The sequence below is a fragment of the Pinus tabuliformis genome, chromosome X (genome assembly GCF_031772625.1).
Source record: "Pinus tabuliformis cultivar Carrire ecotype Pingquan chromosome X, CPIR1, whole genome shotgun sequence".
NCBI classification, from domain to species: Eukaryota; Viridiplantae; Streptophyta; class Pinopsida; order Pinales; family Pinaceae; genus Pinus; species Pinus tabuliformis.
Genome location: NC_142308.1, coordinates 90,073,585 through 90,097,157, shown reverse-complemented (window position 1 = coordinate 90,097,157; position 23,573 = coordinate 90,073,585).

Sequence of the window (23,573 nt, the reverse complement as noted above, 5' to 3'; positions counted from 1 at the left end):
ACTGATAATGCAACAACTTTCAGGGCAAAAGAATTGGTGAACATGTGTGAATCCATGGGCATTCAGTTGGTGCATTCTACCTCATATTATCCTCAAGGCAATGGCCTAGCAGAATCATCTAACAAGAGTCTTGTAAGGATAATCAAAACATTGTTGGAGGACAACAAAAAGAGATGGGATTCCAAATTGAATTTTGCACTGTGGGCTGACAGGGTTACCAACAAGAAGTCCATAGGAAATTCTCCATTTAAGTTGGTTTATGGCGCTGATGTTGTTTTTCCTATCTAGCTGATTCTCCCTATGGCCAAATTCTTGCAAGAAGAACAGGATGAAGAGAATGACATGGCAAGGAGGATGAGTATCTTGGTTGAATTACAGTAGATCAGAGAACAACTGGTTGAGAAGTCAAGAATTCATCAGAAGAAGATCAAAGAAACCTTTGATAGAAAAGCAAAGGTGAACAGTTTTCAGGTTGGTGACTGGGTTCTCAAATGGGATGCATTGAAGGAAAAGAAGGGCAACCATGGTAAATTTGATGCCTTATGGATAGGACCGTTTTTCATTGCTCAAGATCAGATGAACAATACTTTCATTCTGCATAATTTGGAGGGGGAAGGTGTCTTTGATGGCCCAGTCAATGGGTGGTTTTTGAAACTTTACTTCATATGAGGCTTTAGGGCTTTAATATTGTAATAGGTTTTTCAGTTTTTGTTTCTATGCAAATAAACTCCATGCCCAATGGAACACTAGGAGATAGGTTTTTTTTGGTCAGGAAAGGCAGTAGTCTGCAGTTCTTGAAACCTCACAGGGAGGCTTTCATCCCCAGAAGGAGCCAGTGTTAGCCCTGAGATGCAACGCTGCTATTTTTGAAAGCCAAAAGAAGGAAATGGTCTCTTTTTCTGTCATGGAGAGGTTCCCACACGGTCCATCACCCCACTTTTCTCACTCATCCACCCCCATTCTCGTTCACTCATATCCTAACCCAACCCTCACATCCTAACAAAACCCACTTTCACCTTGGCCCTACATAAATTAACCCATGCACTAATGTGCAAAAACCCCCAAAAACCTTACCTTTCCGCCCATACGCGCCCTTCGCACATTTCTCGAGGACATCCCGTACCTCTGTGTCCCCCCACCGTCGATCTTCCCATCGATCTGACGGCCCGCACTTCACCCGACCGACAAGATATTCTTGATCAATCATCGTCGTTAGATCATTCCTGCCAGATCTAACGACAATCGTGCATATCACTTGGGAAACAAGAGAGAGGGATACCCGCCCGATAAAGGTGGCTTCCTCTCTCTCCTCCGCTGCTACGTGGCTCCCGATGAATGGCATCGGGTGGGCTCTAACCTTTACCACTTACTTCCCAATTGACCGCCCAATAAAAACAATTTCCACTCAAATGAAACAGCTCTCGGGCGTTATCTTTCGAGCACCTCCTCTGCCCGATAGCCGTTCGATCTACCCATCCAAGATTTGACGGCTTGGACTTATTCCGCTCCCGCCACGACTTCGGGCCTTTGGCGATTGATCTCCACTGTCGATCCATCCCATCCAATTGCCCATATGCTCCCGTACCCCACTTCCCATCAGTCACCCAAGGAGGAAAGTTGTTGTCTCTGTCAGTGTTTGTGACAGTCAGATAGTAGAACTGAAATAACGGAATCCATAGCCAAAAGGGGAAAAACAGCATCACGATGCAGTCGAATTAACAGAAATGATCGTGGAACATCACAGCACATGCAAGCCACCTGACAGTGTGGCAAAGTGACCAGAATTTGGTTACTATGTTTGTTAGAAACATATCCCCTGTGCTCATGCTTGTCTAATTATGGCATCAAGTAGTTAGAAGCCATAGGGGATAGATTAAGACATCTCGAGCCCTAGAGAGCTCGAGAGCATTGTAAAAATCCTATAAATGGCTGAAAGTTAGAAGGAATAGAGGTTCAACTTTTGGAGATTGTGGATACTATGTTCCTCTCAGTGTCTCATCTTCATTCCAGTAATACAAGCTTCTTTTGTTGTTACTTGTTCAATTACAATTTTCTCCTATGTTCTAAGCTTGCACTTGAATAGGTTATTCAGGTTTTCTTCTATGTCTAATGCCAGATAACTATCATCTTATCTCTATGTTGATAAATTAGATTTGCAAGCTTCATTTACTTTCTGTAGCTAGACATTCATATGTGTTTATGTATGCATTTACTGGTACAGTCAGTATTCTCCATTTATCCATTGAATCTATAAACTATTGAGCATTAGTGGCCTAAATCCTTGTCAAGCTGAGGGTGTTCATGCATGTTTGGAGTGAAAACAAAGTTGAAACAGTCATCTGACTTGATCCAAACCTTAATCCATTCCAATAGTTCAGAGAACAATATTTAAGATTTATATGTTACCAGGCATCTCCGAGCTACAACCTAGGAGAGTTTCTTGGAGTGATAACACTTCCTATCCAACCAGTCTCTAATTTCTTTCTTAGTTGGATTCCAGTGATAGGACATCACACATCTCTTATGCAAATTCTGGTCCCGGCAACGGAACCATTTGTTGGCTACATGGGGCCTGACCCAGGTTCAGCGTTAGTTAGCCAAACAAATCCCTACACTACTGGCCCTTTCGGGATCAGCCTGCAGAGCGCAAACCGAAGTCTCACCCGAAGCAGTATAGGGGGATACTGGAATCAAGTTTCCACACCCTAAGATGGTCGTGATGTCGGTTTGTACCCTCTATTCTCGCTTCTCCATAGGTCACTAAGTTCTAGGCTCTGTCAGTCTAGCCCTTTATTCTGCTCTTCAGTACCTCTACGAAGGAGTACGATTGGCCTTCGCATAGCCCTATCCTGTAGTTCAGGTACTTTCGCGCTGCTATGACAGCGTATTGTACGAGTTCCCAAGTTATCTTTAAGTGTTTTATTTATCTTACTAAAAAATCATAGTTAGCACCGTGTAAACATATATTCTTACTTGCGTTCAATTAACCAATGTAATTACATACATTCGCGCATCACATAAGAATTGTAAATGAAATCCATACACAATATGACAAGATGCATTAATAGGAAACAAAGACACATAATTTGTAGAATTCTTCTCTTTATTGATATCTTCAGATGATTACAGACTCTATCCGCCCTGCGCACACAGCTGTAGGGGTCCGCGCACTCAGCTGCAAAGCCCTTACCTACACTACGACCCGAAACTTAGACTTATCTAAAGACTTACTCCTTATCTCTTAAGACTTATTACTTATAAAGCTACTTAGATCTTACTTAGCTCTTTTTATACAATCCCATGGTTCGCGGACCATGGGTAGATATTTACAGCCGACTTTACACTTTACAAAATAAGGGTAGACAACCCTTTATGACTCATGACACCTTCGTGCTCCACGACCACAAAATGTGGAGACTTTACAACTTTATTACAAAATTTGACCCAAAACTGTCCTTAGGGGATTCCATTCCCAACAGAGGTCGAGGGTTTTTCATATAGTTTGGCCAATGCTGGCATTAAACCCTATGTTGTCATTTCCTTTGAAATATTAAAGGCTGTCGATGTTGCTAGGCACATCCATATTGTTCCAAGTGCCTTTTTGTCAAGAATATCCCATTATGTGTTTGTCATACTCATCGGCTTCTTTCTCTTTCCGCTCAATGGTTGGTATAGATATTTTTGGTACAACTAATCTTCCATCTGCATCTTCCATAGCTGGTAGTTTTGGCCGTTAAATTTTTCAACCCTAAACCTACCATCTTTCACCATTTCTCCTTCTCTCCTACGATTTTATCAACCAAATAGACCTTCGGCTCTAATACCAGTTGTTAGAAAATTATAATTACAGAGCAATGGAACACATAAAATATATTGCAGAAATATAAACACATAAAACAAATCAAACAAGAGAGACACAGATATACGTGGTTCACCCGATTTGGGCTACGTCCACAGGAAACAGCCAGTCCTTCCTTTTATATTATCCAACAACCTGAAGGGATACAACCTAAAATAGATCCGTTGTAGTTCCCTCTTCACTCTCACACAATCTCCTCTCTCTTTCTCATTCAGAATATAGATCTACATAGACGCAATACAGTTCCCTCATATATAGAGAGGGGTTGCCTTCTAGGGTAAAAAACCCTAAATTAAACATAACTTCTACCATCAGATCTCCACCTAATGAATGGACCAGATTGACTACGAAATTACAGCATTTTACAAGGCAATTTTACATCTAATTTTAGCTTCGGGGGCGCTACCCCGATCCCCCACCAGGGGGGGCTCCCAAAGATCACAGTTCCCCCCCTTGGACCCCCCTTTCAGTAAAAATATTACGGGTGGCGTTGCTGCCACATTACGAACTGGGGTCCAATGCGGTGATACCTTTGGATAAAGAAGATAATCTGGCTCCACACCCAAAATTTGCCAGAGGATAGCCAATTTCCTCCAGTCGCACCCGACCTACCAAGGGCAGCGAAGTTCACTTGGTTGTGGGCTACGAAGGACCCTCAAAGGGTCAAGGATAGCAAGGTCTTTTGGATCTTGATGGAGATGAGCATCCATATGGCCATCAACCACAAACCGCAACTATCACCAACTATGTACGAGAAGCTGCAAGAGTATGTGGAATTCAAGGCCGACTTCCACCGGGTCTCAATACGTGCACACAAGGACCCTTAGCAGAAATGGTATGACCTGCCATACTTGGCCACAGACGACGCAATTACAGCGGTCCTCGACCACTGGCCGGTAGATTGGCGCATTGCCTCAGACTTGACAGTTGGGTCTAGCAAGACCACAACATAGTGAAAAAAGGAGGAGGCCAAGATGAAGATGGAGCAGTTGGCCGCAAAAAGAAAAAGGGAGGCTAAGGACAAGGCCAAGGCAGAGTGCACCACTGCAAAGCAGACGGGAGGATAAACAAAAGAAGAGGATCACGACTCTAAAAAGAGTCAGAAGTCACCTTCTCCAGAGATAGAGGAGGAGGAACAGCAGTCGGACCAGGGAGGAGCGGACCTAGAGACCACTCTGTTCTGTGTTAAGCGCAACAGAGATCCACAGAAGGTAGGGTCGCGTAAGAAGTCTAAGGCCAGCAAGACTTCTCTCAATCCAATCACCTTAACAAAAGGTGATTTAAATGATATCAATGATACAGTCAGAGATACCACCACGGAACTACTGCAACAGTTCGAGCTACAACAGAAGCAGGCCTTGGGGGCCATTCAGATGGGTCTGCATGAGCTGCAAATCCAGGCGTCGCAAGTCCAGACCAGCGTGGGATGAAGCAGTGTGGCGTCAACTAGTTTGGCGCCCGGCACATTGGAAGCAGCAGGGATGGTGCGTACCCTAGATCCTCGAGAAATACTACTGCCGGAGGGAGTGCTAACCACAGAGACTGAAGCTGACAGGCCCACTGTCAACACCCTTAAAGGAATTGGGCTCAATTTGGTCGTGCTTCTCAGTGAGGCGCTTCATAATTTGAAGGATGGTGTGATTGCAGAACTTTGGGCCCACGAACAACGCACGTTACAGGTAATCAGTGAGCAAAAAGTCAAAAACGCTCAGATGATGGTACAAAGAGATTCTATTGTCAACCTCGTCAAAGTCGTCACAGACAAAAATGAGCACATGACCAAGGTGGTGGCTGAGGCATGCAGGTCTGTCCTAGAGCTGGCCATTCTGGATGATGAGCCAGTAGATGTGCAGATTTGAAAGCTTGTTGCTGGAGTACGCGACACCAGAACAGAGTTGGAGAAGGTTCAATTTGACCTGAACCTCAAGATCGCAAAACTGCAGTTGAAGGCCCAGCCTTCAACCCTGCCAGAAGTCAAAGAGCAACGCGAGACAGCTGTGAAGGACATCGTGGCAACAGTAAACAGTGTCATAATGGAGTGTACTGCACTCTTCGAGCAGGCACTCGAAGTGGTTACCAATTTGCAGGAAGATCCCACCTTGCAAAGGTTGGAAACGGAGGCCCAGGAGCTACAGCAGCAATATGATGAAGTCAAAGTGACGACGCGCACCGTCACCCTTACACAGAGGCTAGCCAAACTACAGGAGGCAAAGGTACTAAAGGAGCAGGTGGATGCAGCGCAGTGCAAAGAGAGCGTCCTCAAGGCTAGAATAGGACCTTGGCTTGATGAAGCCTATGTGCTCACTGCCACCATCGAAGGGAAGCTGGCTAGTCTACAGGTGACTCAGCAGAAGATACAATCAGATAGTACAGGGCCAGCGACGGAGCAGCTGGTTGAGGAGATGACGCAAGTGGCAACACAGTGCACTTCCGAAGTTGCAGTAGTCCAAGTAGAGTTGGAAGGTATTCGCAACAAGATCTCCATGCAGGCCGAGTGACTCAAGGGCGAGTCACCATCTTTGTGTTGGGGGCTATTAGGAATGGGTCCCCTAGGGTCAATTTTGGGGTTAAAAACCTAATTTTTTGGGCAGAAGGCCCAAATTTTGCATAAAGAAATGTAAAGTCTCCACATTTTGTGGTCATGGAGCGTGAATATATCAAGAGTCAAAAAGGGTTTCTGCCCTTATTCTAGATAAGTTGTGTCACCTTGATGAGATCCGTCCTTGGTTCGCGGACCATGGGATTGTATAAAAAGGAGGTCTTAATAGGAGTCTAAGTAAGTTTGGAGTAAGCAAGTTAAGTGGAGTCATTTATGAGTCTATAAAGGAGCTAAGAGTGAGAGTCTTAGCGTAGGAATAAGAATTTGCAGCTAAGTGCGGAGAGGCCTAGGGTATAAGTCCATAGTTGAGTGCGCGGACCCCTACAACTGTGTGTGTAGGGTAGTCAGAGTCTGTACTGGAAATTTGGATCATCAATAAAGAAGAGTATTCTGGAATTATTGTGTATTTTACCTCTGTCAATTGCATGCGATTATGTTATGCTAAGAACTGGGTTTATGTTTTATTGTTGAATTGATGTGTGAATCTATATGTTTTCCTCTATTATATGAACGCAAGTAGAGATATATGTTTATGCATAGATAATCTAAATCACATGATAGAATTGGCGAACACTTAAGATAATTCGGAGGACTATACATCAAAGTAGTTACAAAGGCGCGTAAGTGCCGAGATCGCTTGTTAGGGTTACACGAAGGACAATCGAAAACCTTCACGGAGGTTCTAAAAGCATAATAGAGAAGTACATTGATAAGCCCTAAAGGCTTATCGATCTGCACGAAGGTGGGGTTAAGGTATAAAACCGACATCACAACCATCTTAGGGTGTGGAAACTTGGTTCCTGCATCCCCCCATATTGCTTCGGGTGAGACTTCAATCCGCAATTCGCGGATTGATGCCGAAAGGGCCAGTAGTGTAGGGATTTGGTTGGCTGACTAATGTTGAACCTGGGTCAGGGCCCATCACGCCAATGGAGTGCATGGCTAAGGAATTGCAAGCGGCCAAGCAGAGAGAGGAACAATCAATAGGATCTGCCAGAGCAGAGATGAAGATGGCCATACTTGCTGAGGTATCGGCTCTTGAGAGAGTCACACGGAGACTATATGAAAAGTTTGTCACTGAGCATAAGGCATTTTTCCACCTACATGGTAATCAGCAGTGCTGCAACAAGATAGCACGAACACTCGCAGACATACACACCATAGTTGATCGTGTACAGACATGGAAAATGAGATACAAGGGAGCCATGCTTCACTTGCTTAAGATGATGAAGCCACAGGTGGAGTTGGACAAAGCGTGAATTCAGAGTCAAATCTGGACCTATGAGGAACTTCCATCACTCATCACTAGTATCGAGGCTTCGTATGCACATTTGTACAGGAATTTGGATGTCGTGGTGAGGAAGTATGGAACCCCATCGATTGGTACGCTCACCGAGGCTAAAGCCAAGTCAGAATGGAGCTCGATATGTACTTTGATCAGTTGATGCTCATGGCCACCAACATAGATTTTCAATTCAGCATATATAACATGTGGATGTACATCATCGGTCCCGCCATGCTCAAGACTAAGTTGTGCATGTTAAGGATGAATTGGACCGAGGTTCCAAATCAGTATACCTTAAAGAAATGGAGGCAAGAGTTTATTTTCAAAAGGACTTCATCAAAGAGAACACGGACACCATTGCACACTATTAAGCATGGTATAAGTTCGTCACTGAGGATCATGGAGAGAAGGTTGATGAGTTGTTCTTCTCACAGTCATCTGAGTCTTAGTGTTGTCTTGTCTTGCTGACTCAATCCAATTTTGTCCCACATGGGTATATGTGGAAAATGTATCATTTTTGTAAAACATGATGTAAAGTAAAATTCCAAGTGTCACTAGTGGAATACAAACAGCCATATGTAATGTAAAGAGTCATGAGGGTATTCCAAGAGTCACAAAGGGGAATGTCAAGGGTTACCCCATCCTTTGTTATAAATAGAACCTCATAACTCATAGAACAGGATTTTGGGAGCCAAGCTTTTGCTAGGCATTGCTTAGAGAGGGCTTGGAGAGTATTGTGATGATCCTTGGCTTCTCCACAGTGCAGAGTGAGTGTGTCTTTTTGGAGGAGCACGTGGTATCGACTGTAACGTTCCAATATTGGGGCTAACGGTTTTCATGGTTGTATGTATGGATGGAACTTTCACTTTATATCATATAATAAATTCATCACATTTCATGCATATGTTGTTACTGTAGTTTGATTATTCTGTTTACTTTAGCAATGTTTGTAGTTTTACTTACTCCAAATACTTCTATTGGGCTGATAATCCCTATCTTACAAGCTACTATGGCTGGGCTGGGCTGGTCAACCTACTAAGCTACTACGGGTTGGTCATCCCTACCGCTGCTAACCTGTATGAGTCTAACTCCCAAACATCTCCCTAAAGAGCAAGAGGTATAAGAAGTGGCATTGATATATGGACTATTCCGTATGTGATTGTATGAATCTTATTGAAGTGTTTTTTTGGTTTAGCGTATCACTTTGGATTGTCAAGTATTCTTCTTGCCAGTTTGTGATGTCATTCAGCTTGTGTGTTCCTTTCAGGATGTGTACTATTACAGGCTTCTAAGGGATACACCTCTTTTCCCCCTCCATGTATTAGAACCTCCCCATGCATCTCTCCTGACTTGCTGCAATGTCACACACTTGCTTCCGACAAGGATATCTTGGTTACCTCTATGCACTACCGGAGTCAAGGAATAGCTTTACTACCCACTGCTGGGACTCCTACTCCAAATGGTTTGAGGTTTAGTTGGGATTTCTTACCGAGGAGATCCCCTGACATGTTGGCGAGTCTAGCACCGTCAAAATTTATGGCGCTAGAAGGAGGGCCAAATGAAAAGCTGAGCTCTTGAAATCTGTTTTGAATCTTCACACATCTATCATGTCTTATGTTACTCTTCGTCCTCCAAGATGTTTGTCTTATGGAGATGACTTTGAAATCCCAGAGGAGTTCTGGAATCTCTTGTCACAGAACACATATGCAGGTGAAGGCCTAACAGCTTGGGATAAGCATAGTCTTGCTTTTTCAAATCTATGTGAACACATCAAGTCCCATGAGGATTATGTGATATGCACGTTGTTCACATTCACGCTTCATGGGCATCCATTGGAATGGCTTAACACACTACCCAAAAGATATATTCACTCATTTGGTCACCTTGTTTTAGATTTATGTCACGCTTTCCATAACTTTGACCGCCAAGAACTTAATAAAAAAGTTCTTCAATTACGGAAAGCTCCTAATGAATATGTGGTGCAATTCTAGTATCATTTTCATAATCTCACATTTCAATTCCCACAGGATGAAATTGATTGGGAGTTTCTCAATGGAATATTTCAGTATCTTCTTCACATATCTGAGAATTTGCATATCTTAGAATGATTTGAACCCCTCCCAGCATACCTCGGTGTTAGAGATTCCAAATCCAAGGCGGACACATTTGTTGTCACAAGTGACCATGCGTCCTCACCTCACCAAACAGATTTGGCCCTATAGTGTAAGGCGGGATAAGTTGTGCATCCATCTGTTGAACTGTCACATCCTCCCACCCCACCTGATCTTGATCTTTACACATATTTGGCTAACAAGATTGTTGGTTATCACGTGGATTTATTTCCTCAACCTTTGTCCCCGCGTTTTGTTGGTCCTTCGGATTGTATTGTATTATGTTCTCTCATTACGGACTCCACACTTGCTGTTCATGAGGATCAAGTTGTCGACGGAGTTCCTGTTGAGCAGTCAACCTGCACTATCATTTATGATGAGTATATGTGGGAATATGAAGAAGAACCCACGATGAAGGATGGCCTCCTTTTGTCCATACCTCATCCTCTTTTTCCTGACATCTTTGGAGATTCTTCCATTGTTGATTTTCCATGTGAGAATACATTCCTCGATCCATCTATTTTCAATCATTCACAAGATATATCGGATGTCAGTCTATCATTACATAGTGGAGAGGACACATCTATGTTCACAAACCACACAATATTTCATCTGTCTTTTCCGAAGTGTAGAGGGTGAAGATTCTTGCTTCTCATCAACCCCTTTGTATGATTCATCATATCATGAGGATTGAGCATATCAAATTTTTTGATCATGGTGGTCATGATCTCTTTTCTCCTTCATTCGATCACGATGATGATTCATTCACTTTCGATATTACTAAGCCACCTGACTTCGATGATCTACTTGTTGATGAAGTGGAAACCCCAAAAGCTATTGAGGCACTTCAGCCCAAGCTATTGGTTATGTCAGTCCCTTGCTGTCTTGAGATTAATTCCACTCCCGATTAGAAATTCCCAAGGCTTCTCATCACTCACCTGTTTGCATTGAAGATCAATCTACTTCACAGAAATCACATCCTCCACTTGAATCACATGATCTCGTCGCTCATGCATTGGAGGAATCATACACAGCGAGCACTCTTGTTGAGTGTAAGTTGTCTTTCTTTCTCATGTTTGCTCATTTTTCACGATCAAAATATTTTCGTGTTTGTCATACGTATGCAGTGTGAAATATGACCATGATACGTTCACAGAATTCTTGTCTTGTGCCTTTATTATTTTCTTTTGTGGATATTTTTAAACTCGAAGTGTGTTGGTCTTCACTATTATATCTTTCATGTTTATTGGTTTACACATTTATCATTCTTGTAGACCACTCTTTCACCAACATGGGTCAACCAATGCACCGATGGCTACATTGGAAATATGTCTTCATGTGATCCAGCCCATGCACTGTTTAGATTAGGAGTAGGAGTAGAGTTTTCTTTATTGTTTTGCTTTGTTTGCATGCTTGTGTTATTTATTTTTTTTGTGTTTCTTGTTTACTTACTTCCTTTTCTTTCTTTGCTTTTGTTTACTTTTTCCCTTTTCTTTCTGTTCATTTTCTTGTTTTTCACCCATAGGTTTAGTTTCGCATGAAACCGTGTGTGTCTCTTGAGAAAGCAAGGTAAGGTACAAGAGGACTTGTACTACTATCAACACTTGGTTATCTGTTGTCCTCTCTCTTTATGAAAGAACTTGTTGTCTTCATTCTATGATAACCTGACGGAAAATGTGTTTTGTTCAAGTGAGTCTTGGTGAAAACACAACGCTTGCACTTTAACTAGTACCACCTACTATAACCAGTTCTTTGGGTTAACCCTTGTCAACTCAGTCAAGTAGAGTAAGGTGAGGGGAGAAACTTAACATGTATTGTCAGAGATATATATAAAATACTTCTCTGAAGGGACAACCTTTTCTGATCTCAATAAGTCGGGATCCCTCTTCTACCTCTAAAAATAAATAAGTGCCTATGCACAGTTCTTTGAAAATAAAAAATGAAAAATGAATAAGACGAAAGAAGAGAAAGGCTTCCTATGCAAAGAGGTGATGCAAGTAACTCCACAGGGGTACTAACCAAGCTCGCTGGCAGCGAAGCGATGCTTGTGTCCCTGCGTGACACCACCAGGGTACTGTCTAGGCCTTATGGCAACAAAGCAACACCATAGATGAAACTAAGACTCAGGTATCTCTATTGCTTGTGTGCCAATATACCCCTCATCCCCAATCGAAACAACTAACTTGACTTGGCTTGGAATGTGTGCTGACTGATCAAGAGAATGGTAAGGAACTATATATTTAACTCAAGCTTAGTGTTGGAGCCATGACAATCGAAGAATCGAACATTACTTCTGGAGGAGTTAGACTCGCTTTTCATGAAAAAGGTCCATACAGAGAGCTAGAGTTCTACCAGTGTGTTACCAATGTTGTAGCAGCTACAACCACCCTCCAAAAATTTCCTTTCACTTCATTTTGGAGCCTCTCTCCTTGAAATCATTATAACTACCCTTCCCTGATCAGGTACTTTTGTTTATTAGAATTCATCAGTCATTTCATAGCTTTTGTTTAACTCACATGTCCCGTCGGTCAACCACAAGCACACCCAGCACTTAGTCCACATCCGGTTAACCAGCTATTGGGAAAAACTGCACAAATCTGGAGAGAAACTTGTCTTCCCCTCCAAAAATGCGCAGAGCAACACAACAACTGCCCTACACTCAGAAATTGCGCAGAGCAAGCCAGGTAGCCTTACTCTGGAAATTACATAGAACAGACTAGCCGCCATTACTCTAGAAATTTGTGCATATACATCTAGTTGTACTACCTCTAGGAATTGTGCAAAAAACTAACCCCACTGCACTGCATTCCAGAAATGCATAGAGTATCCAGGCTAGCTGCATTGTTCTCTGGAATTGCATAGAACTGGCCATCTGCTCTGCTCTTAGGAAATGCACAGAAAATCCCATCATTGTTGCTCCAGAAAATTAAGCATAGCTGGCCAGTCATCCAAGGCCCCTCAGTCCAGAAAAAGTGCAAAAGCTCTCCCTCACTGGTTGTTCGTCGCATGTGTTGGTAGGTTGTCCAGTTCCCTCTAGAATTTTGTAATCCTTCCTTACATGCCAAGCAGATTTTTCCAAAAAATAAAAAAAATAAAAAAGTGAAAAAGCATCCCTAGATTATAGGGATCTATTTTTAGCAACATGAGTTACATGCAAAACTACTTTTAGAAGCTACCTGCCAAGTGTCGTTTTTCCTATATTTGTGATATGTGCGTCATTAACCCTAATTTCACCAAATCTATTTAATCGACACCTCAGAGCTGATTCTTCACATTCGATATTAGAACTCTAGCAACAACGCATCTAGGAACCTTCGGCACAGTCAGTGCAGATTTTCCGGGTAATTTTTACTTTTCATGCCTTTTGCCGCTTTTTCTATAGCTTTTTAGTTTTTAGCTTGTATGAGTGTTGTTTCCTTGGTTTTATTGAACAACCATTGGCATTTCAATGCATTTTAGTTTGTAGAAGTGTTGTTTTAAGTTTTAAATTACCTTTCCTTCGTGTCACATGCATAACATTGTTTTTGCACCCAAAGTCGTTGTTTCAACAACTTGCTTCTTGAGATTTTTGGTTTTATTGATTGATCAATTTCTACACTCGCCTGAATCACATATATGTTTATTTCACTCAGACCTACACTATATTTGCACATGCATTCAGCCCTTCGTGATTTTCAGTCGCCCATCGACAGCTCTAAGCTACCTTGGCCCAGACCTTGCCTTTCCCAGCTTGCACTATGCATTTAAGGGATGGAAGGCTCTACCTTGCTCCCAAAAATTGCATTTAACTTGCCTCCCAGTGGCTTCCTAGGCTATGCTTTGGGCTTTTTTGGATACAGTGCCCTAGTTGGCCCCCAGGATTGCATAGTGCATTTTTCTCGGGAAGCACTCATGCGGACTAAAACTGCGCATTGTGTAGTTCCAGTCCTCAGCGGGCCAAGATGAATTGTGCTCTATGCAATTCCAGCTATCAGTCTCCCGGCCTCTCCAAGAAAAAACTGTGCAATTTTCCCAAGCAATCAACCAAGTGTGTTACATGTCAGTCCTCAAGTTGCTTTTGGTTTTCAACTGATTTTTGCTTGCCATGAGTGTTTCTTTGTCTCTACGTACCATAGGTGTTCATCAGTCTCTTAGCAGTACAGGTACAATGGCTTCCAAAAAATCAGGATCAAAAGACACAATTGAGAGAAGTATCAATGACGTGGTTGAACAGGGGTCATTGAGCTTTCTTCTGTACACAGACGCACACTTGTTCATCGAGAAGGATATCAAGATAATATGGCAATACATCAACGCCATATCTTCAGGCAGCTTTGACGAGAATTTGGAGGACAGACGAGTCTATGTGAACATCCATAAGTCAGGACTATACAAGGTTGCATGCAGGTTTCCTGTGTTCCCTTGCGTAGATGTGATCCATTGGATTGTCTCACATATTGATCCTAAGACAATGACAATGATTAGTGTCAGTGGAACAAGGCTTGCTTCCTTCAGGACGGAGGATTATCAGGAGATATATCATTTTCCATTTCTATTGAGCAGGATGGATGCACCGTTTTACACTCCCAATAGCAGGACAAACACAAGAGATATCTTGAAGTGTTGGGTAAAGGATCCAGCAAAGTTTAGGATGGCACCCAACCAGATATACAAGACGAAGACACTCAAGAAGGCATATCAATTCTTGGTCATCTTCGCATGTCACTTGTATGGCTAAGGGAGTACAGAAACCTTCTCGTAGAGTCGGTTTGCTATGTTCGATCAACTAGAAAATTAAGGAAAACCATTCAACTGGTCTGACATGTTGGCCCTCTAGTTGAAATTGCATCTCTCCAATGCTCGGAGTCTGCCCAAGGATCAGCAAGCAAATTTTCTCATGTTTGCATACTTGCTTGATGCAATAAGTGCCCATTAATAGTTTCCTGGCATGGATTGGGCATGGACACCTTCAAAAAATTTTGTGAACATATATTACAAGTTGCTCTCAAATTGTAGCTACCAAGGAGTCATGGCTAGAATATGTGACCATTTCATTGCCCCTCTATACACGATGATCTTTGAATGAGATCAACCATGCATGTCCCATGCAGTAATGGAGGTGTTGCTAAACATTGCAGAATGGTACACCTCACCTGAGGGAACCTTGATCAGGATGTACAACGTGAAGAAATCTCTACATGTGTTGTCGAGGTTCACCACAGTCAAGTTGGTCATGCAAGAGATTTCATACCACATCTTGACAGGGTTGTCAACTGGATTGCATAGGAGGAAGAAGGCACCATGGCCCATGCTTCCCATGTGAATTGTTTTATACATGGTTGGGAGTTTGAAAGAAGCAGATATTGAATTGGAAGACTTCAAGAATTTTAAGTTTGGCACCAGGAGTTTCAACCCATACGACCCACATGATTTATGTAGGGACCATTGTGCAAGAGCGTATTATCCTTGGATCCACAGGGCATGTCATTAGCTAGAGGAAGACCCATGGAGGTATTGTTACAACTTCTCTAAGCTCAATGAACTGATCAGCATTGCAGTGGAGTGGCTAGTAGCACTCAAGGTAGAAGCACCATAGGGAGAAGCAACAACAGCAGCAGCAAGCAAAAACATGTGTAATACAAAGGCAAGAGTAAGATTGCCGAAGGCACAGAGACAGAGCAAAGCTACAAGTTTAAGGAAGACCCACTTGTGGAAAAGGTAGCTTTGGATATAAACGCGAAGAGGCACCAGCGCGAAAGGAGGATTGAGCAAAGAAAGAGAGAAAAGAAAAGGTTGGAAGATACTAAGAGGATGTTGCAGGAAGTCCAATAGAAGCTTAGGGAAGAACAAGAGTTGCCTAGAAGAGAGAAGGAAGTGTAGATGAGCTTGAACAGGAACAGGAACAGCTACCCGAACAAGATGAAGTACAAGGCACGTAGACAGTGAAAACTGTAACAATACAGGTTGAAGACTTTGAACTAGCAGCAGATGAGGAACAGGGTGAGCAGTCGCAGGAACAAGAACTTGCTCTACAAGGTGAACATATAGTAGAAAAAATGGACATGGAGCTGGAGAAGACAAAACAGGATCAGGATACCGACCTGATGCCAAAAGAAATCAAGGTCACTCCACAGGCTTCACCAGCTCCAACAACAACAAGTATTGAGTGAACAAGGGGATTTCCTTCTCCTTGGGCACCGTCTGAGAACAGAGATATACAACGCCTTTGATGAGTCGTAGAACAGAGTTCTGCAAGCACGTAGAGTGCACACCTCGAATGAGTATGCATCGGCTGCACACTTGGAAGAATGGTTGATTGTGTCAAATGTACAGAGACATCCAGCCACCTCGAATACATCAAGCCGCCTTGGTCGATGCTTCAAAGGCTTATGTCAAAGCCACAAGCTCGAGTGTTAGGTTCTTGGTAGCAGAAAACGAGTGCATGGCTAAGGAATTGCAAGTGGCCAAGCAGAGAGAGGAATAATCAATAGGATCCACCAGAGCATAGATGATGAAGACCATACTTGCTGAGGTATCAACTCTTGAGACAGTCACACGAAGATTGTATGACAGGTTCATCACCATGCACAAGGCAGTTGTCCACCTACATGGTCATCAGCAGTGCTGCACCAAGATAGTGTTAACACTCGCAGACATACACACCGTAGTTGATCATGTACACACATGGACAATGAGGTACAAGGGATCCCTTCTTCACTTGCATAAGATGATGAAGCCACAGGTGGAGTTGGACAAAGTGTGCATCTGGAGTTTGATCTAGAACTATGAGGAACTCTCATCTCTCATCATTAGTATCAAGGCTTCATATACATGGTTTCACAGGAGTTTGGATGTCATGGTGAGGAAGTATGGCACCCCGTCAATTGGTATGCTCACCGAGGCCAAAGAGAAGAACCAAGTCAGATTGGAGCGCGATGTGTACTTCTATTAGTTGATGCTCACGACCACTAGTGTATATTTTCAAGTCAATGAAGATAAGATGCGGATGTACATCTTCTATCCAGCCATGCTCAAGACTAAGTTGCACATGTTACAAGATGAGTTGGACCGAGGTTCCAAATCAGTATACCCGAAAACAATGGAGGCTAGAGTTTGTTTCCAGAAGAACTCCATCAAAGAGTACACGGACACCATTGCACATTATCAAGCATGGTATCAGTTCGTCACCAAGGATCAAAAATAGAAGGTTGATGAGATGTTCTTCCCACAGTCGTCCAAGTCTTAGTTGTTTCTTGTCTAGCTGACTCAAACCAATTTTTCCCACATGGGTATATGTGGAAAATGTATCATTTTTGTAAAACATGACGTAAAGTGAAATTCCAAGTGTCACTAGTGGAATACAAATAGCCATATGTAATGTAAAGAGTCATGAGGGTAGTCCAAGAGTCACAAAGGGGAATGTAAAAAGTCACCCCACCCTTTATTATAAATAGAACCTCTTAACTCATAGAACAGGATTTTGGGAGCCAATCTTTTGCTGGGCATTGCTTAGAGAGGGCTTGGAGATTATTGTGGCAAACCTTGGCTTCTCCACATTGCAGAGTGAGTGTGTCTCTTTGGAGGAGCAGGTAGTGTCGACTGTAACATTCCACGATTGGGGCTAGTGGCTGCCATGGTTGTATGTATGGATGGAACTTTCACTTTATATAATATAACAGAGTCGGCACGTTTCATGCATATGTTGTTATTGTAGTTCAACTATTCTGGTTACTTTAGCAATGTATGTAGTTTTACTTATGCATTGATGTATGGATTATTCTGTATGTGATTGAATGAATCTTATTGAAGCGTGTTCTTGGTTTAACGTATCACTTTGGATTGTTTACTATTCTTCTTTCTAGTTTGTGATGGCATTCATCTCATGTGTTCCTTTCAGGCTGCGTACTGTTACAGGCTTCTAAGGGATACACCTATTTTCCCCCTCCGTGTGTTAGAACCTCCTCATGCATCTCTCTTGACTTGTTGCAAGTTCATACACTTGCTTCCAACAAGGATATATTTCTTACCTCTACACGCTACCGCAGTCAAGGCATAGATTTACTACCCACTGTTGGGACTTCTACTCCAAACAGTCCAAGGTCTAGTTGCGACTTCTTACCGGGGAAATCCCCTAACTTGTTGGCAGGTTCATCACTGTCAACAGGATCTCAACTTCCACTCTTTCCCTATAAGTGCAATGCACTCAAAGAGAACTTGGTTGTAATTTTTTACTTTTGAACTATACCCACATGTTATCCAATAAGTCATTGGGGACTTCTTGATTGCAAGGGTTTGGATTGAGGATCATTGGAAGGAGACTTCCAACATCAAGGTCTAGTTGTAATTATCCTTTTCTTCATTATTAATACAAATATATGTTTCTTTCCCATATACATTTGTGATGATGTTTATTGTAATATTCCTTGATCACTTACATAGTTTATGATTGAATCATTGATGTGTTATATGTTTTGATCACTTGTTTGTTTTTGTCTTTGCAGGTCTCTTCTCTGAGCATCAAGAGAGAGAGGTTGAAATCTACAAAGGACAACATAAAGGATCATCATCAAGAATTTCATAAAAAATGTATGAGTTATGCATCCCACTTACATGTATGATTTAATCATAAATTAGGGAATCTTTTCATATGTTTTTTTATTTGTTTCTAGACTTGGTTTTCGAGTCTAAGGAGATCTATCCTATTAGCGGGATAAATTTTTTTCTCCAAACAAATAGGTGACTCCACTGGACAGACATATGCTCTTCAGTTTCCCTTTTATTTGAAAAGTCGAATTGTGTTCTGAGTTTTTGGTCAACCTTCATTAATTTGGAAAAACCTAGAACTATGAGATCTTTAAAAAAAAAAAGTCTTAGTTTTTGTGCCCATTGCATCCTACTATGAAAGACAATGCATTGACATTTCACTTTTCTTCTCAACAGCTATGACCATCACACTGGTATATACTATTGAACTGCGAAGATCAATGAAAAATTGAAATTTCTTTGAGTCTTTCTCTATTTTATTTTCAATCAAAGGATCAATTTGGTTTCTAGATTAAGTGTTAATCTATTATAAGTGAAATTTTTGGGTTTAGTTTCATTTCACTGCTTTTTTTTTAAATCTCCATTATTATGATTGTTTTTATTTGATTACTTCGTTGATTGTTTTGATTTGATTACTTCGTTGACCTATTGAGGTAAAGGTCGTTGTTGTAGGTGATTAGTCTGTTAGATATTTTTTCTATGTCCACAGTAATCATTTTCAAAAACGTTGTTGTCCATACTTTGGGAAAAAAATTATTACTTTGCATAAGATATTTCTTTTCACAAAAAGAAAAATCATGTATTGGAGTTCAAGGGTGAATTATTTTTTAGCTTGCATTTCTAAGTAAAGTAAGTTGCATTTTTAAAACAAATTCCCCCTCATGGCCAGGAGGGGCCAAGAATCGGGTGTTATGTAGTTTCTTGACTTCCATTTGAAAAAAAGGTTCATGTTTCTTTCTTTGAATGTTATACTTGTTTCTTTTCTTGAAACCTCTCACTTCTCACTCTAGTTAGTATTCATTGAATTGAAAAAGATTAAATTTTCATATTTGTTGCATCATATTTGGATTCGATTCATAATATCATTGTTTTCATCTCTATGGACCCTATTGACTAAATAAATACTTTTAAGAGAAACGCCATTAAAAACAATTATATTTTTTTTTATCTTTCTATCATAGTCACATCTACATTAGACCAATTGTAGCGCTTTGGAGTAGGAGTGAAAGTTAACTTTCCAAAGCTGCAAACAAACATAGAAGCTTGTGGTAGGGAGTAAATCCATTTGCTACAATTTGACTCTGGGAAGCTCCTCTTAATAGGAGTCAAGCACGAGGTCATATTGAACCCAGTGAAGTAATTGACCCTACTTCATTGGTTATGATAGTGCTGGTGTGCACGCATTACAAACGGTATTGAAATACACTTGGGAGGAAACTCCCAAGGGGATTACGGGCCTTATAGTTTCTTACCCTTGCATGTACGTCCAACTATCAATTTTCCCCCCAGGTCATGTTGTTGTACATGGCAACCTTAGTGACCACAATTTTAGTGCTTTTACCCAAGGTGATAGCAGGGAGGAAGTCCCTATTGTACCTAGAACATACATTGACTAGACTCACTTGAGCCTTCTTGGAGAGTAATTCACACGAGATGTTATATGTGAATCTACTTGCACCAGGTCATGACCATTAAGCAGGTTTTCAATGTAACTGGTTCCACCCACTCTATCTCTAGCCACTTTTCACATTCATTTATGCGACATTGCGTTTCATCACCAACTAGTGATTTCACTGTGAAAAGGTTGTTTGCATGGTTTGACTCCTTAGATTTGTTAGCATGTGTTATTTTGATTATTTTACTTTTTGTTATACCTTAGGTTGAATCTTACGGAAACACTTTTTGAGTTTTCTAATCAAGGAACCCCTTTTAATGAGGATCCTATTCCTTTTCCTTGCTTTGGAAATGTTGGTCCTCCTTACATGGTTACGTTGTCTCTTCTTGGATTCACGATAGGTTTACCGGTATGGTTGTTTTCAACCTCGTTGGTCCCAAATACCCAAGGTACTTCACCTCAACAACACCAACCTCATGTTGACCCTTTACCTTCTTCACCCATCATGTCTTCTTCCCTTTCTTCTTCTTCACCTGGTAAAAGTCTTAATGTTAGTAACCAGGAGGCAAAGAAGAAGAAGAAGAAGCAAGATAAGAAAGGACTCAACCAACCAACCATTGTTGCGAGTGTTGATAACGTTGAGGAACCCTCCAACACACGTAACAATTTCAAATTCCCTTGTAATCTTTGTAAGGGTGACCACCTTCTTATTTATTTTCCTAGTATTCCTAAGGTCTTAGAAGTGTTGTCTAAAGATTCTCATGAACTTATTGTTGATCCATAAACTAGTGATTATAGAAAAAGGGTTAAGTTAGGTTTCCTTGTAGGTTATGCAAAGGGATTCATCAAACTCACATTTTCCCTCATATGGATGAATCCTTGAAATTGTTGGAAAACCTTACTATTTCTTAGTAGCAACTTCCAACTGGTTACCATAAACTTTCTCCCAACCTACCATCAGTTGATGAATTGATTAATATAATTTCACCTTCAGTCAATACCACTCTTCCTTTGGAGAGTGAAACCCATACCACTCATATTGATCAACCATTGGTTGATGAAGTGGTTGACTCGATTCCATCTTCTGTTGATCCCAATCTCCCCTTAGAGACTGAAGATAATATTGCTCAGGTTATTCTTGTTACTTCATATCATTCCCATCAAGGGGGAATTTCTCGTGTTCCCATAGAACCCACTCCAAGTATTGAGGTATTTTCCTTTGAGTGGAATAGACTGACAGAGCATCGACTTCCTTCTTGCATCCCTTTCCAAATCTTTGTGAAGGCTTGTGATAAGAACATGTGTCTCACTATTATAGATGAAGTTGTTTTTGTTAGTATTCTATCCTCAAACACTTGGAAATATTTGGGTTCCCCTCATATTGTGTCTATTACTCAGAATTTATTGGCTTTTAATAGAAGATCTATTGAACCTTAGGGATCCTTCCTCAGTTGCCCATTAATTTGGAAGGAAAAATTGTTTGTATTGATGCTATGGTAGTCTAAGTCCCTTTGGATTTCAATTTGCTCCTTGGGTGATACTATATCTATGCCATGAAAGTTTTCATGTACACACTCTTTCATGTGATGTATTTCCCTTATAATGGAAACATTGTGACTATTAACCATCTTTCATTCGTTGGTCCTTATCTCATTGCCAACCATCTGACATCCCTGAATGTTTCCTATACACAAGTGATATCCCCCCCACCACAAGTTAATTATGTGGCAACTTGTCCCATGCCTTCACTCACCAATAAAAAAGAGCCTATCACTGTATGCTCGACTTATTTTGACTCAGGTTTGGTAGTTGACATGGTGAACCCTTCAATGGGGACATTAAAGCTTGATATTCCTACCCCTATTGAGTCCCTTGACATGTATTCCTTCCAGAGAATTATTCTTCCATTTGATGAATACCTCTTGAAATCCATGATAAAGGTGTGTCCCTTAGCATGTATTCCTTGTAGATATTTTTCCTCTTGGAAGCCATGATCAATATCATTATGATAATAGTTACTTTCTTGTGTCAAGATCATTAAAAAATGAAACAAGGTGTTATGATCACAGTTCCTAATTTCCTGTGTCAAGCTCGTTAAAAATGGAACACATCTCCCTCCATAAAGTTTGGGGGGCATATGCCTCTGCTCATCATGCTAGAATTAAGCCACTAGCATCTTCCATTACGCTCAGGGCAAGGTACCTATCTCAAACATAGTTTTTCTCTATTTCAAGCTTGTGTAAAAATGAAACCTATCTCAAGCATAGCTTCTCTTTGTTTCAATCTTGTGTAAAAATGAAACCTATCTTGAGCCTAGTCTTTTCTCCTTCTCATGCTCATAAATACATGAGAATAAGTTATCGAGTATATTTTTATCACTTTTTGGGCTTGTAAAAACTATATTAAAAAGGAGCTTTGTGGAGTTTCCTTTTTAAATCTCTTTCACACTCCCTAAACATGAAATTTTTTCGAGTGACCTTGTTTCCTTTCACACTCATTAAAAGGATTAGAAAGGGTATACGTTCAGTGCAAGTTTACCCCTTTTTGAGACTGCATAGACTAATTATGAAAAATGTATACTCTATTCAATAATTATTAAAAGGGTTTTCTCTTGTATTATTTTATACTTTTTCGGTCTCAAGAGACTAAATTTATGAAAAAATACCTTATGGAGTTTCCTTTTATTTCTTTTTCAAACTCCCTAAACGTGAAAAAGAAGTTGAGTTGCCCCTTTATTAGACTCGTAAAATGCAAACAATGTAGGACTCGTCAATCATGATGAGACCGAGACACTCCTTCCTAGTTTTTTGTTAAAAATACTTTGAAGGACTCATCTGAAGGATGAGCTTATATGACAAGAAGATGTTATCCACCTAAAGCTTGTGTAAAAATAAAAAGGTACTTGTCAGTAATGGTGGGGGAAATTGGAAAGGAACATTCATATTTTGTATTTGAAAATGCAGTATTTTTCTCTTGAACATGACACTCTGTCACTTTTTCGTGTCAAGGTTGGGAAATCCATTTGCCTATCATTTGATCATACCTCACTGAAATTCTTCATATTGGTTCATGGTCCTAGTTTGAGTCAAATGTTACTAACTCAAATGTCATGTTTCCAATATGTTCAAGATAAGTCCAACCACAATTAAAATTACTTTGCAATATTTTAAAACCTTCTATCACGTCGGCCATCCTTGAGTCAACCCTGAATCAATGCTAGTTTATTCTCCAAAACTTGATATTTGTTTCATGTCACAGGTCATCCAATGACGGGTCACTTTATATTGACTTCAACAGATCATCTAGGAATTTGATATAGAAACACCCTTTCGTACCTTGGGGCCTACCACAAGGGCTTCACAAGGGGAGCAATACCATAACACGTGCGTTCATATTGGGGGATATATATTCAGAGGAAAAAAATTGCATAATATATTGAGCATATAATAGGGGTAAAGGGTTTTTATATTGGCAAGTATAAAAAATGGAGCTCACAATTAATGAAAAAATATAGAGTATAAAAAATGTTAATGAAAAATGGATACTTATGATATCTAGTGAAATTACGGGTTTTTTAAATT